The sequence below is a fragment of the Amblyomma mixtum genome, chromosome 5 (genome assembly GCF_055824585.1).
Source record: "Amblyomma mixtum isolate Tamu chromosome 5, ASM5582458v1, whole genome shotgun sequence".
In the NCBI taxonomy this organism is placed as follows: domain Eukaryota; kingdom Metazoa; phylum Arthropoda; class Arachnida; order Ixodida; family Ixodidae; genus Amblyomma; species Amblyomma mixtum.
In genome coordinates this window covers 127679239-127694533 of record NC_143016.1, presented here as the reverse complement: position 1 = coordinate 127694533, position 15295 = coordinate 127679239, and positions in this window count along the sequence as shown.

The following is a 15295-nucleotide window of genomic DNA, read 5'->3' as shown; positions in this document are numbered from 1 at the left end:
CAGTTGGAGTCGGAGGCCGACTGGCGAGCTTTACGGCGAATTGCGGTGTCAGAAATCATGTCATTAGGAGGGCAGAAACGCTGGACGATGCACAGCAGCGTTACTTCGCGCAGTTGGAGAATGGTGAAGCGACCATTTTTCAAAGCGCCAGGACGTAGCAATCTGTTTATACGTTGCACGGAATTGATTATCAAAGAACCCCTTAATACCCCCCCCCCCCCCCCCCCCCCGACAGGGCGAAATATGCAGCGCTCATGCCCCCACCTCGTCTCGTTTTTAGTTCATTTAGGACAGTTGAACAATGGAATATTGGCATACCGAGCCAAAGCCGTTTTACGTCCTCAGGAGGACGCTCAGCAATCCGCTGATATACCTCAGCTGCTCAATAATTTGTTTTGCGCTCAATAAAGGTGCCTGTGATGTTTCTCTAAAAGTAGACATCCGTATTTGTAAGTTGTGTCTACGAGCGACTTGCGTGCACAGGCGAATGTCTCTATAATTATTTGTTGTCGTCTGGAGTAGTCTTCCAGGAGCTTGGCTCGACAATGTTCTGCGCTGTTCAAAACCTTCTTTCCGCTAAAAATGCCGGTGATACGTCTGTTTTTTGCCACTGTCGCAGCTGCGCTTCGCTAGAATGGTACGCTAACAATGTTGCCACCATTTCCTCAGAACCTGTAGAGGCTGCATCGTTGACGACAGCTGCATTACAGTGCTGGAATATAATACATTGGCGCTCGGTGAAATTGCGTTAGCGCGAATGAGACGTCAGCTCTCCGGCATCTCGAAGTGAAAAAAAAAAAAAAACAGAACTAAAGGCATATCAGATTTCTATACAGTCGCATCTGTTGAAGGCATTTTAGTAGACAACGCAGGCTCTATCAAGAGCCACGAACACCGTTGTTCGTGTTCGTCTGTGCTTACCTCCCTCAAGATGCTGTCTCCTGCCACGCCAGCTCGCAGATGTGTTGAGCAGAAACGAATCTTGATATAACAATGGAATATCAAGGGTCGTTTTCTCTAGAGTAGAGTAAAACTCTACTGCTGCGGCGAGCTTGCCGGGCACCGCCATCGTCGCTAATATCCTTCAGATGAGGAACGCGAATATGCGCGAAAAAATCACCTTGTTTCTTAGCGACACAGGCGAAGGCAAACTCAGCGGGAGCGCTGTAAACTGAAGGGTTCAATAGACACAAGCAATAAACATACAGAGTGCCCGGCGCTAGAGCTTTTGGGGCACGCTGGTGAACATAAAAGAAAAACACACTGAACGTATGGCGGGCGCGCATCCTGTTTGCAAGGTTAGGGATCCATATATGCGATATCTATGCCATATGCCTAGTCTTTTGGCCCCGACGCCTAGGCATGACGAACGTCGCTTCGAACCGTGCCGGGCATCTTTTGCAGTGTTGAATATGATCGGTCATGTGCAATCGGGAGGGGCAATCAAAGTCATTTTTACACTCCTCCAGCCTTGTGTGCCAGCAGTGGCCAGTCTGCCCGACGTATACCTGTCCGCATGAATGTGGGATCTGGTACACCACAGCCGTCCATCAAGGCACGAACCTGATGTGTCTCACGTTGCCGTCCTGCCACTTGGCATCCATATCGTGTCCTTCGTAACGTGTCCGGACATCTGAAGAAACTATTGGAACTATTGCATAGATTGAATGCGAGGCATCGCGTAGCAGACATTAATACATTGCTACTTAGATATGTGGACAGATTGTTCATCTTATCCAAGCGTACGCATAAAAGGATACACGGGATGCAATAGCGAACTCTTGAAAAAAAAATGAGGTAAAAAAACAGATTTGTGATCGATGAGATAATAGAAATTGCCTCGCAAATACATTTCGCCGAAAACAGCTCATAAGTTACCCGCAAAAAATATTTTTGTACCCAGCTAGAAACTAGCGAAAATTTCCGTGAAAATGCTAGTTTTTTCCAAAATTGTTTTTTTTTTTACATGAAGCCGTACTTAGAGAAAGCATAGCATAAAAATGGCTTCATGGATTCTCTTGTAGTTTGTTGCATAGTGTACCATGATAAATCGTGCATGCATTGGCGATCCCATGTCTCACAATTAGTTTGTATTCGTTAACTATATCATTAATTTTATGTGGCAGTAACAAGTGCACTATGCAAGTATGGATATAACGTTTGGCTATAAGGCTAACCAAGCATGGCTGTGACGTTAACCACAGTGCAACGAGCAGCTGCACCGCGCTTAGCGTAGCCGCCGGTTTGTCAGCTTCGTCTTGCGTTCGTAGTTTTTGTCTCCATTTGATTGTTCCGAAGAGCGATAATATTTTGTGTCGGGTTAAACAGCAAGACACTAGCGCTGCATCTGCTTACGAACGTCGCTACCAACCATGTTATCCAGCCCTGCAGAAACCATGCAGATATTGGCTTGTACCGCCCTAGGAGTTTCGCAGGGAGTCTCCTGTTTTGAGCTTTTTCGTTTTTTGCTTCGCCCTTCTTGAGTATGCCAGAAGGTTAGTACAGAAAAGTACGCCCAACCTGACAGAAAAATTGGCTCTGGTTTAGCTCTGGCTAAACCTGGAGTGTCGCGATAGCTATAGCTGGCCGAGTGGAACTCGCTCAGTCGAATTGCAAAGTCAGTATTGCGCTGCTCCGTTTCGCTGGGCGTTCCTTCTTGATCTTCGTCCCTGGACGTGGACTGACCCTCTCCCCCCTCTCTTCCTCTCCACTCTTCTCCCACTCGGTTTCGCAGCCGCGCCGCACCACCGGCAGCAGCTCCGCACCATGTGACCAACCACGTGACCAGCTACGGCACCGCCATGGTGGCCATGGCGCCGCCACACTGAAGGCTCGAAATGCTAGCCTAATGTAGGCGCATGGCGCGCACACCAGCTGCGTGCTCTGACGTCACTCCGCGCATGCGCACAACTGACGAAGCGGGAGGCGTCGGCTCCACCGTCGGCGCAGCGCCGAGGCGCGCGGCGCACACCAGCTGCGGGGTCTGACGTCACTGCGCACATGCGCACAGCTGGCGGAGCTGTGGTGCCACTGAAGTGATTGACAAGACACGTAGCAGGAAACTAAACACCGAAGAACTAGGATTTTCAACCAAGGCATCGGTGTTTGTGAATGAACACCTTCGTCCTCAGCTTAAGTTTCTGCTAGGAAAGACTATCACAAAAAGGAAGGCAATGAGCTGGCGTTTTGCATGGGCAAAAGGCGGCAAAGTTTTCGCGCGGAAAACGGAGACATCTCGTGTCATCCGGATTTCATGCGAAGCTGATATAGAAAAGATTGCCTAAGCACCTCTTTCGCTACTCAGTGCATCTTCTTTCCCCGTGCTGACGAACACACCAAAAAATGTCGCTTGCCCGAAAGACAGTGCGCACCTTGCCCTTTACATTTTAATGCGCAGTCTGCAAGGAATAAATACGATGAAGTAACAACATTTTAAGATGAATTTAGGTTCAAGTTTCATATCATAATGATAACCGAAACGTGGTATAAAACGCAAGAAGAAGTGCTTTGTCTACCAGGTTACAGGAGTTTCTACTTAAACAAATCTACAGGCATGGTGGAGGAGTAATGCAGTTGACATCAGAACAGGTGCCATGCGTAGTGCTCCCCGACTTCATAGCTATTACTCCTGATTACGAGACTCTGACGCTGCAATGCAAACAGTCTATATTTGACGCTATTTGTAGGCCACCAGATGAGAGTACTGATAAATTTTTTGCTTACTGAGAAAGGCTCCTGAATTTCCGTGTTTGAATAAACTGCACGTTACCATCGGTGGTGACTGCAACATTAACATGCTTCAGCCTACTCTAAACTCGTAACATACGTGTCTGCTTCTGGACACGTTTCATTGTTCAACCGTATTAACAGAGCCTACACGCATCACTTGTCACTCTGAAAGTCTTCTTGACATGTTCATCACAAATAACCCGGAAGGCTCTATCAAAGCCGGCGTTATAACCGCAGCTCTGGGTGATCATTTGCCTATTTTTATGCTTTGTAAGCCCGGTGAGCTATGTAAAAACTTCGAGAAGCCTTGTGAATCATTTTTAGTTCAAGAAATTAATGAAAAAACGCTTGAACGTTTCCGAACTGCAGCTGAGGAAATTGACTTTACATCTGCGGTTGAGTGAACTACTGCTGATGATGCCTACGACATTTTCTTGGGTTTGCTTAAACGTGCTTACACAGATTGTTTTAGGTACAAATCTATCAAAAAGCGCAAAAAATATCAGAAACCATGGCTCACTGACGAATGTATCAGAATGATAAGTAAAAAAAATGCGATGTGTTTTCAGTTCTTGAAAACAAAAGACCCCAAAGACTTCATATCATTTAAGAAATACAGAAACAGTGTAACAAAGGTGTTACGCAACTCTAAACACACTTAATTTGAAAATCTTTTTGGTCGCGTTGCCGCTCAGGGGGACGCTCTTTGGCGTGAATTAAATTAGTTAGTTTAGTTAGTTTATGGGGTTTAACGTCCCAAAGCGACTGAGGCTATGAGAGACGCCGTAGTGAAGGGCTCCGGAAATTTCGACCACCTGGGGTTCTTTAACGTGCACTGACATCGCACAGTACACGGGCCTCTAGAATTTCTCCTCCAAAGAAATTCCAGCCGCCGCGGCCGGGATCGAACCCGCGTCTTTCGGGTCAGCAGCCAAGCACCATAGCCACTGAGCCACCGCGGCGGCGATGTGAATTAAATAAACTTCTAAATCGCAATACGCACGAAAGTGGAGACCTCGAAATTAGTGTCAATATTCAAAGTTTGAAAGGAAGAGAGCTAGCAAATAAGTTTAATGAATACTTTACGACCTTAGCGAACAGTAACAATGATGATAAAGCATCGTCCTGCTTGGGTTTACCGAATGCCCAAACTGTTTTTTTTTTATCCAGTTACTCCAGATGAAGTTTTTTCTATTTTTATGTGTTGGAAGAATAGCAAAGCGTGTGATATTGGTCGCCTTCTTAGCCGCCCCATAAAGTCTGTGCTCGAGCTCCTAGTACCTGCTCTCACACATATTTTGAGTACCTGTTCGGCTACTGGTGTTTTCCCACAAAAAATGCAGCTAGCCAGAGTCACTGTTTTGTTCAAGTCGGGAGAGAAAAATGAGTTTTCAAATTATAGGCCTATTTCTGTACTGCCTGTCATATCAAGAGGATTGGAAAAAGTAATTTTCCAAAGAGCTGTATCGTTCTGTGAAAAGCATTCTATAATATCCACCCAGCAGTTTGGCTTCCGACAGGGTATGTCAACAGAAATGGCCCTTCTCACAAAAAAAGAATTTATTATTAAAGGTTTCGAAGAGCGAAAATTACCTCTAGGCGCCTTTGTAGATTTTTCCAAGCCATTTGGCAGAATTAACTACACAACCATATTTCCTAAGCTTGAACATTACGGATTCCGTGGAATACCTCTTGCCCTTTTACAATCATATCTGTCCGCGAGACAACAAAGCGTTTCAATAAAAGAGGAGCCGTCAGCTCTACGCAATATATCTTGTGGAGTGCCCCAACGTAGTATATTAGGACCACTTCTTTTTACAATCTATATAAATGACGTAGTAAGAATAAGCGACCAGGCATGCTTTGTAGGCTATGCCGATGACACAAGTTTTTTTATTCATCTTGACAGTGAAAGCGCTCAAAAGGACAAGGACGACAGAAAAGGAAAGACATACAAAGCGCTTTATTCAGTCAGAGGACGTTAGTGAATTGTTGTTTTTAGGTAATATTACATTTAGTAAACTGTTAGAATGGGGCAAAGCAAATTCATTAGAAATAAATACGAAAAAAACCAAGGCTGTCCTATTTCGACCTGTGCAAAAAATTCTTGATTAGTGTATTTGTTTAAAAATAGGGCATGAAAAAATAGATACTGTACATGAGGTGAAAACCTTAGGTGTAGTATTTAATGAATATTTAAATTGGGATGCACATGTAACAAATGTGCTTCGCAACTTGGCAATGGCCAGTGGTGTTCTGTGCAGACTTCGTTATATTGTCCCATCTAAGATTAAGCTATTGTTATATAATGCCTTATTTACCCCACACATCAATTACTGTAGCCTTGTTTCGGCAACGACATCAAAGGAGAACGTACACCGGCTATTTTTAATGCAAAAAAAGCAATCTGTCACATTGCAGGCTTATCGTATGAGGGGCACACAACGGAGCTTTTCTCAACATATAATATACTCCCTGCAGTACATCTATACAATTTAAACTTAAGTATGAAGTATAAAATCTCGTTGACAAAATGCAATACATGCTTTCCCTCGCTGTGCAATCTCAGACAATCTTTGGAAGTTCCCTACAACATAAGCCACAGAAACATTTGGCTAGTCCCCTTTTCGCGCAAAATGAAGGTTTTAGTAGATTAGAACATCGCTTGTCAGTATTATTAAACACACTTCAAGACACAGACTTTGACATAAGAACAGCGTCAAGACCCGCACTCGTTAAATATTTTAAGAATCTAACAGTATGAAGCAATAGATTAAGGATTGGCATTCCATATTGTAATTAAAGAAAAATTTCTGTATAAATACATTTGTCTGTTTCAGATTTCATTTGTGAAGTATGTACATGTTGTATAAATTTTTGTGTATAGTGAATAGAGTTTTTTTATGTATATGTGTGCGTGTGTGCTGACTAGGTATAATGCTTTGTGGTGTACGCGCATAAAATATTATTTGACCATATTTTGTGCTGTAGTGCAAGAACTTCTGCAGAAAATAATCTAAACATTGTGTGTAGCTTTTTGTGTGTGATTTTAAACCACTGTACGCTGCCATCAAAGGGGGCAAGGGCCTTAGTCAAGCTGCTTAACTAGCAGCTTTTAGTCCTTGCCCTCACATTTTTTCTGTACCGAGAGATGTGGAATAAAGTGAATGAATGTGAATATGCTGAGCGCGCAGCCACGCTGACCTCGCGAAGCGGCTACCGTAGTGTAGCTGTCGGTAGAAAACAGTTTGCGCCCTGTGAAGGAAGGAAATAGCTTCATCCCATTTTAGGATGTCGTAAATCAAGGAAATTCTAGGGTACTACACGCGGTGTGCGTAGAACGTGCGCAATATCTATTTGATGCACTTTATCAAAATTGTACATGTACGATTGTCTGCAGAAAAACAGTGCACTTTGGTTGTACTTCGCGCGTCATTATTTAAGCTCATTTTCTACAGCGCTCGTCATGCTGGACAAAGTCGGCTCGAATGGAAAGGTTCTAGCGCGTAGAAATTGCATCGCCAAGGCGCATTCTGACCACTGTAATTTCCTTTCCTGACAAATATTGCGCATATTTCGAGTAATGAGGTGAATGTTACGCCACAGCACAGGTTGTGGCCATCTTGGTCGAGATACGCGAGCCGTGTAGTACTCACGCCAACTTCAGATGTGCTGAACGGAAAATGAGGAGAGTGCAACAAGGCCAGTGCCCCGTGCGAGCAGATGGTCGTCGACTAGAAGCCTTCTGTGGCCTCGAGTGCCGACTGAAACCTAACACAGAGGATACGTTTTGAAGACCTTATTGCTGATCCCGTCAAAGAGACGGTGCGCGTCTACAGACGCCTCGGTTTGAAGTGCACGACATCTGTGTCGCGGCACGTCAAGCAGAGGGAACGCGCTCACACCTATGAGCGCTGAAAAAAAAAACAAGCTGCCATGGAGCACAATTGCCATGAAATTGTGCCAATTGTGCCATGAAATTTTGGAAGCGTTGGAGTACGAGTTCATGGTGCCTCAAGATGAAAGAATGCTAGAATATTGATCGTACATACATGATTAACTTAATTGTTAACTAAGAAAAGAGAGCACCTAAGAAATGCCCTGCGAAATCTGAGCGCCAACTTTCAAAAATTTCATTTGATTTCATAGGTGGCATTCGATTTGACAATAAAACTAATTGCAGTACTATGCTGGCACACTGCACGGTTGTCACCCAGACTTCGCGCACTTTTACGTGGGAAGCTCCCAGACACCCTTAGAGCGTGTGGGGGTAGCGGTCTCGGACTCGAAGGAGATGCCCTCGACTCAGCGTGGCAAACTCAGCGGAGCCCAGCTACCAAGTGACAAGAGGTTTTTGGGCGTTCGGTGCCCAGCTTTCGCCGGTCGCAAGCCAGAGAATGGGTCGGAGCCAAAGGTTCACAAACAAAACAAAGTTTATACAGCAATTGAGACGATACAGAGGGTTTCACAAACACTAGTACAAAGACAAAGTGATTAGCAACACAATGCAACTCGTGCAAAGTTAAACTCGAGAGAGAATACAATTCGAAGGAAATATTACACCTAAAGTGCACTAAAACAGGAGAGAGAGGTAAACAAGCAAAACATAATTTGTTCACCGGGCACTGCGGCAGTCCGACGACCAGAGTTCCATGACGATGCCGTCCCGCAGACTGGCGAACGTTGCCTCGTTGTTCCGATGCTGGCCGAGTGGTGTTTTCCCGGGAGTCGAACGGGCGCGCTTCGATGAAGCTTAAACGGCGGTCCGGACTGACTGTTAGCGGTCAACGCCTTCTTTTATAGGCTCGCTTCCACGTCTGTTTGTTCTACGCGCCAGAGTAGGCGCGCACATACACGCAGCATTTGCAGTGCTGTCTCCCTTCCCTCTTCTCACTGGCCGCGCGTCCCCATTGGTCAGAGGTCGGGGGTCGCATCTCGAAGTTTCGAGCGTGTTCTTGAGTGGCGCCGTCGCCGACGGGCGAAGGGGACGTGTCTTAGTGCACGCAAGGCTACGCCCTTTCCCCCCGTCAGCTGCAGAAGCAACTCGTCTGTTCCAGAGAATTCGGCGTGGATGACTCATTCCTTCGGCGAACGCCGTGGCGGTGGAGAGAGAGGCACGCGCTCGGCGGGGCTTTCCCTCTCTCCCGTTGGGCTCGCGCCGGCGAGACGCCGTGCGCGCGGCGGTTTTTCTTTGTTCCTAAAATGCGCCGAATTTTGTGACAACGGTGCATATTAAAGGGAGGTAATAACCAGCTAACAACACATGCACAGTAAAGAAAGCTGAATTTTGTGCACATTAAGAGTCGAGGTTGTCGTAAGCTACTGGTGGGGTTGGCCTCGTGATTATTGTGCCAGCAATGGCTGCACCTAGCGACACCTATATATATATATTCAGGCGCACGTCATCCGGAAATTGTGAAGGACTTTAGGCCGAACACGAATCCTAACATACTGAATGAACTTATTCGAAAACCTTCGAACATTCCGTTGTGAATGGAGTTCAACAAAATAAAACGTTTCACGGGCAGATAAGCTTCGGCTTTAATTAAGGGTATGACGCGATAGAGTTAATCTGTTCCATCAACGGCCACCCTTTCTCAAGAAGATATGGACATTATCGACATTACCAATTAATGGCAAATAGATACCACGTACTTCGCTAGCTGACACATTTAACGACTTTTTTTTTCACAAATATGGGTGCTACTCGTGATACGCCCTCTTACGCTGGTAAATATGTCTGCACTCATAACGACCACACAATATGCCTTCAGCCCGTCACACTGGATGAATTTGTGCCAGCTATAAAACCCTTAAACAGCAGCCAAAGCAAGGGCATTGATGGTTTTCAAGTATGCCCAATTAAAGATGCAATTGACGTTGTTGTCCCCATACTCGCCTATATATTTAAAGGTTTTTGGAATGAGCCATTTTTTCAGTGGCACTGCAGTCTGCAAACGTTACCTTTTGGTATCACAAAGGAGGTCGTAATGATCTAAAATTACAGGCCCGTATCCTCCATGCCATTTTTTTTTCTGAATTTTTGCATTCAATGTTTTGCATTCAAGGGTGATAAAGTTTATTGAAATTATAACATGGTAACTCGATAGCATTTCTGATGCCATGAAAACAAATCCGCTGAGTTAACATTGCCAGAACAAAAATAGTATATATAGCAATAGCAAGCAATAGTCGTTGGCATTTCCACAGGCTTCTCTATGCATTATGATTTAGTTGGTTTTAACATTTCGCCGGAGAAATTAAATTATTACGGCATACGAGGACAGGCATTACCTCTTATCAAATCCTACGCGTCTTGAAAACAGGGAGACTGGCAGTAATAGCTAAAAATTCAGGTAATGTTTATTAGTTAACCAGTATACAATATTTAGCACTTCCTAGCTGTACTTAGATGCCCTGCAGCGCTGATAGAGGTATAGAAGACCACCCTTCTAATTCGAAAAGACCATTTTGAAAAATTGCAGAACATCTTTGGTAAAACTCCTTGTATATGTATGCTGCTACATTAGTATACATGACGTCAATATGCATGCACATGTACGCATATGTGGTGCACCCTCTCTGCAGAAATAAGTGATTGTAGGCCTATCAAGCTGTTCAAGGACAGTTTTTTTTCCAGCAGTCACTCATCTGTAACTTCAATTCACAGGCTGGCAAATATACAATTTGAATTTCAGTTAATTCGGTCAGCTAGAAGTTTAAACGATGTGTAAACAACGCCATCTCCGAAACGTTTTGTCTTTATATAACAGTGTGTGACTATGACAGCATGATTCACCTAGGTGGGCTCGACAACGCTTCGATGCATCGTACTCACATGGCTCCTATGTTCTGCATACAGACCATCGATCTGCTTCGGTTGCCGTCTTCCCTTCATGGCGCCCGGCTACCCAGGTACCGTGCCTTCAACCTCAAGAAACCACCGTCCGCTGCTCATCTGTCGCTGTCCACTTTCGTGGATAATCTATGCCTCTGCGCTGCTGCCGTGTGGGTGGTGTCCTCGCTAGTACCAAACGTCCCAAGCAGTGCTCTGCTACAGGCATTACCTCTCCTTTAGAAATTTTATTTTTATCATGCAAGTGCTCCTACCCACAGGTAGTTGTTTGTGTATGTTATCGCCTACAAGACACTGATTCTCATTTTGTAGAAAATTTTCACCACTCCCTACGTTGCATATCTTCTGTTCACCCGAATGATCCGATCAGACTTTTTGGCGACTTTAACTTCCCGTCTATAACTTGATACAACCTCGCTCATACAGTATCCAAAGATAACACTCTCAGGAACTTTGCTAACACCTGCATGACCTTTGATTTCAAAGAACTTGGTATCGCCCCCCCCCCCCTCCCCACACACACGTGCGTGTGTGTGTGTGTGGGGGGGGATTATTATCTCGACCTCCTGTTAACTTCCCATCCCGATGACGTTTCATCTCTTGTGCACCTTCCCGGCCTCAGTGACCACGTAATATCGCATGCAACGTTTCAGTCCGAACTTTCGCTCTGAGAAAACATAAAAAAGACGTTAACGTGCTATGAAAAAGGCGACTACAGGAGGAATAACAATGAACTTGACGTCTTGGTTCCTTAAGGATTCGTCGAACCATTCGGTCGAATTAAACTTGTCGCTCTTTAAAAACAAAATTCAGCTACTCATCGAAATGTACGTTTTACAATTGAAGTAACTCAACGCTCTGCTTCTCCATGGTTCAACTCATCTCGGCAGCACCTTAGTAATAAAAAGAAGCGTGTGTTTAGAATGGCTAAACTCACCAATCACGCCGACGCCTGGGCTAAGTATTTAGCACCTGAATAAAAATTTTTAACCACTATCCGCGGAAACAAAATGTGTATATCTACTCATCCACTTTGCCTACAATGCTGTGTTGCAACACGAAAAAGTTTTGGAATGTTATTGACTCGAAGCTTTCGAAACCTTTATACTTGTTTGGCGCAAACAACTGCCCAGTTCCGGAGGGTGAAGCTGCCGAATTGTTGAACTGCACTTTCTCTACTCTATTCCCTAATGAACCGGATGACGGCGTACATGAAATTAGTTACCCCGAGCCCCTACCATGGTTGACATCACTTTCCACCCGCACGGCGTAATGAAGCTCATCGAGTCGCTGAAGCCCACGTCACCCGCTGGAATTGGTAGAATTTTTTATAAAATTTAAAAAAACACTCAGAATGTCACGAGTGTCCTCTTATCTCACATATTTCAGCAGTCGCTTTCATCTGGAGTGGTGGCGGTCGATTGCAAAGTGGGTAAGATTATTAAAAAGGGTATCACTTCATGTCAAAATTTTCGTCCTATCTCGCTGAGCAGTGCGATTTTCAAGTTAATGGAACATATAATCTGCTCTTGCACAATTTAATTCTTAACAGCAACAGCGATCAATTTCTTCCATCTTAGCGAACATGGTTTTCTTAAAGGACTATCTTGCGAAAGCCAACCAACATCATCTGTTAATGATTTAAGTGCTTCCGATGACAATAACATTCCTGTAGACGCAACATTCATTGACTTCGAAAAAGTATTTGATAAGGTTCCTCACACACGTCGTTTTTCAAAACTTTCTTGCTTAAACCTTTTAACTCCTCTGTTATGAATTGGATTCGTTCATTTCTTACCGACAGACAACAATTCGTTTATGCAAACAAGCGGTCATCTCAAATGTCCTGTGTGATCTCCAGAGTTCCTCAAGGTGCTGCTCTTGGCTCCTTACTCTTCCCGATTTATGTAAATGATTTATCGAATACCATATCTTCTAGCTTTCGCTTGTTCGCAGATGACTGAGTAATTTATCGCCCCGTCCGCAGCACTCCGACATGACCGCATTGCAGAATGATCTAAGTCTTATTGAATCCTGGTCTAAAGAATGGTTAAGGACTATAAACACTAACAAAGCATCCTTCATATCCTTCCATCGAAAGCGCTCCTACCGTCACCCAGTCACACCGTGGCTTAAAACTCACCTCCCCCTCTGTAAAATTTATGGCGTATTGAACCTTTGTCAGACCAGAATTAGAGCTCGCATGCGCTATTTGAGATTCTCATCAATAATTTCTTATTATCACTCTCGAATCGATGCAGAATGGTCAGCCTGGCTTATCTACGCTAAGTGCAGCTATTGAACTAGTGTATCTAACCTAAAGTTTCAGCTAACTTGCCCGCTCTCGTTATTCGACGTAAAATTTCTAGACGTTGCCTAAATGTACATTAATTTTATCATCCACAGCCATCAACACCGTCATCCTGCCTTCCCACCGGACCTCGGGACGTATCAGCCACGCCAAAAGTATTTACCCGCCGTCTGCCCATACCACTGCGCCTCTTGTATATTTTTCATACAGACCACAAAAGATGGGAGGGATCTTCCAGCTGACGCCATGCTCCACTCCAATCCGCAATATTTCAAAACTTCAATTGCAAAAAATATTACACTCCTGTCATATATGATCTATTTCTTTTGTTTTCTTTGATGTAATCACTCTATCCCTCATGTAATGCCTCATACCTTGATCATTTGAGGTGTATTTTAAATAAATAAAAATAAATAAATAAGGAATAAAATCAGCCCTAAAAATGAGGCTTGTGGCACTCCAGAAGTTAATTGTGTGTCAAGGAGTAGTGCGTGGTGTCAAGGCAGTTAGAGTCTTACTACTTTTGTACATAAGCCTTGATCAGTTTGACAAGTGTGCTATTTATTTCGACGGAAAAAACTTCAGGCAAAAAACCATGACGACACTCAAATCATCGTAAGAGTTTTATGCGCAAGCATGACAGTTCACATATTTTGCAGTATTTTTTCAACTTCTGTGCGTTTTTACGGCAGTTGCTTTGCAAGTGTCAGTTAATAAACCGCCATGTTCGGAATGCTAGCTGCAGAAGCAGGCGTTCGCTACGCTGCGGCTGTGCCAATGTTTGCATATATCAATTTTTTTTCTAATTTTTAGTGTTGATTCTGCATCTAGGTAGCTGTCTAAAGAGACGAGACAGCAGATGGCTGTCGAGGGGGTGTGTGTCTTGTTGATGTTATCTTCGATCCTGTTCTTTGTTGCCTATCTGGACATGTGTATATATGCTCCCGATTTTGCAATAAACCGTCTGTTGAAAGTTAGCGCTTGTCTGTGTCTCCTCGCTTGTCCTGTCTTCTCTTGTGCGCTATTTATTTCCCTTAAGCTGTCTAAAAGCTAGGTTGTTCACAACTCGGTGGTGATGCCACAAGGTTGCTTGTCCGCTCTTGACCAATCATCAATTTCAATGCCACCTGCCATGCTGAGCAGGCTGTGATGACATCACAGGTCACGTGACCTCTCAAACACCGGTCAGTGAATGTCGCGGCACTAGACATCGGCACGGTTTTGATGCGATGACTTCTCCAATACTTTCTTTAAATTATAGGGTCGTACAGTCCATATCATGAGACGGTAGCGTATTTGCATTATCGACCGTTTAAATCTTCATGGTTTGCTTTGCTTCCGCTTCGCAACTGGCATGCATAACGCAGGTTCTGTATTCATGCCTCAAAAAATCAAACTGTTCTATGTACAAGCAGCGCACTAGCACAAACACGAGGGAAGATGGGATGAGGCACAGCACTGACTAACAACTGAAAGTTTTATTAAGAGCGCCTCTTTTTAAGTGCAAGCAGCCACATCGATAAAACACGGGAAAACAAGACAACAAAATCTACGATGATACAAGAACCTCGATTTATTTTTTGATATGGCGATGGATGGAGTGCTAACGCATGCCGGACCTAGCTTCGCAATCGCTGAAACCTCAATGATCTCTCTTGGGACCGTATCTTTGTATTATGCTACAAGTTCACGCTTCTCGACCTGCGGATGACAAGCACAATCGCAGCAATAAATCCCGATGTTGCGAGCAGCATTTCTTGCATTATTACAGTGTTCGCTCAGCCTGTCGTTAAGACAACGACTAGTTTGACCAACATAGTAGTTGCCACAGGACAGGGGGAGAGAGTAGACATGTTGCCTTTGCAGGGTACAAATTGTGTTTGCTGGTGTGCTCCATGGATACGTGGCACCCTCTGTGCGCAGGTGCGCAAACTAGTGCTTCAGGTGCATAGCGCGAGAGTCTGGCAGTTCAGCACGTGCGATGGGAGGCTGCGGCTTTAGCCGAGTGGCCAACGCCAACGATGCTGATCGAAAGGGGGTTCTCAATTTTCAGCGCGGTTGTTATTGAGTTAAAAATGGCAGTGGATTAGCTCAGGTAGGCTAGGATACACGTTGCGAAAGTATCTTTGTCTGCTGACATTTCGGTAGCGACACGTCGTCGCGGTCGTTCAGCAGCTTGGCGGCGTCTCTTCGCGAGACGTTCTTCTCGTTCTTCGGGCGTCTGGGCCGCCCGCTTAGCCTTTCTTGCCTAGTTTTCACGCTGTCGGCCAGCCTTGCACCATGCGACGACTTCTGGATCGGAATACTCAATTTCACGCAGCCTGTACTGCTGCCGTGACGACCATGGCCGCTCTCCTTCTTCCTTATTCCGCTTCTCGTATCCCAGCTGCACGGCACGA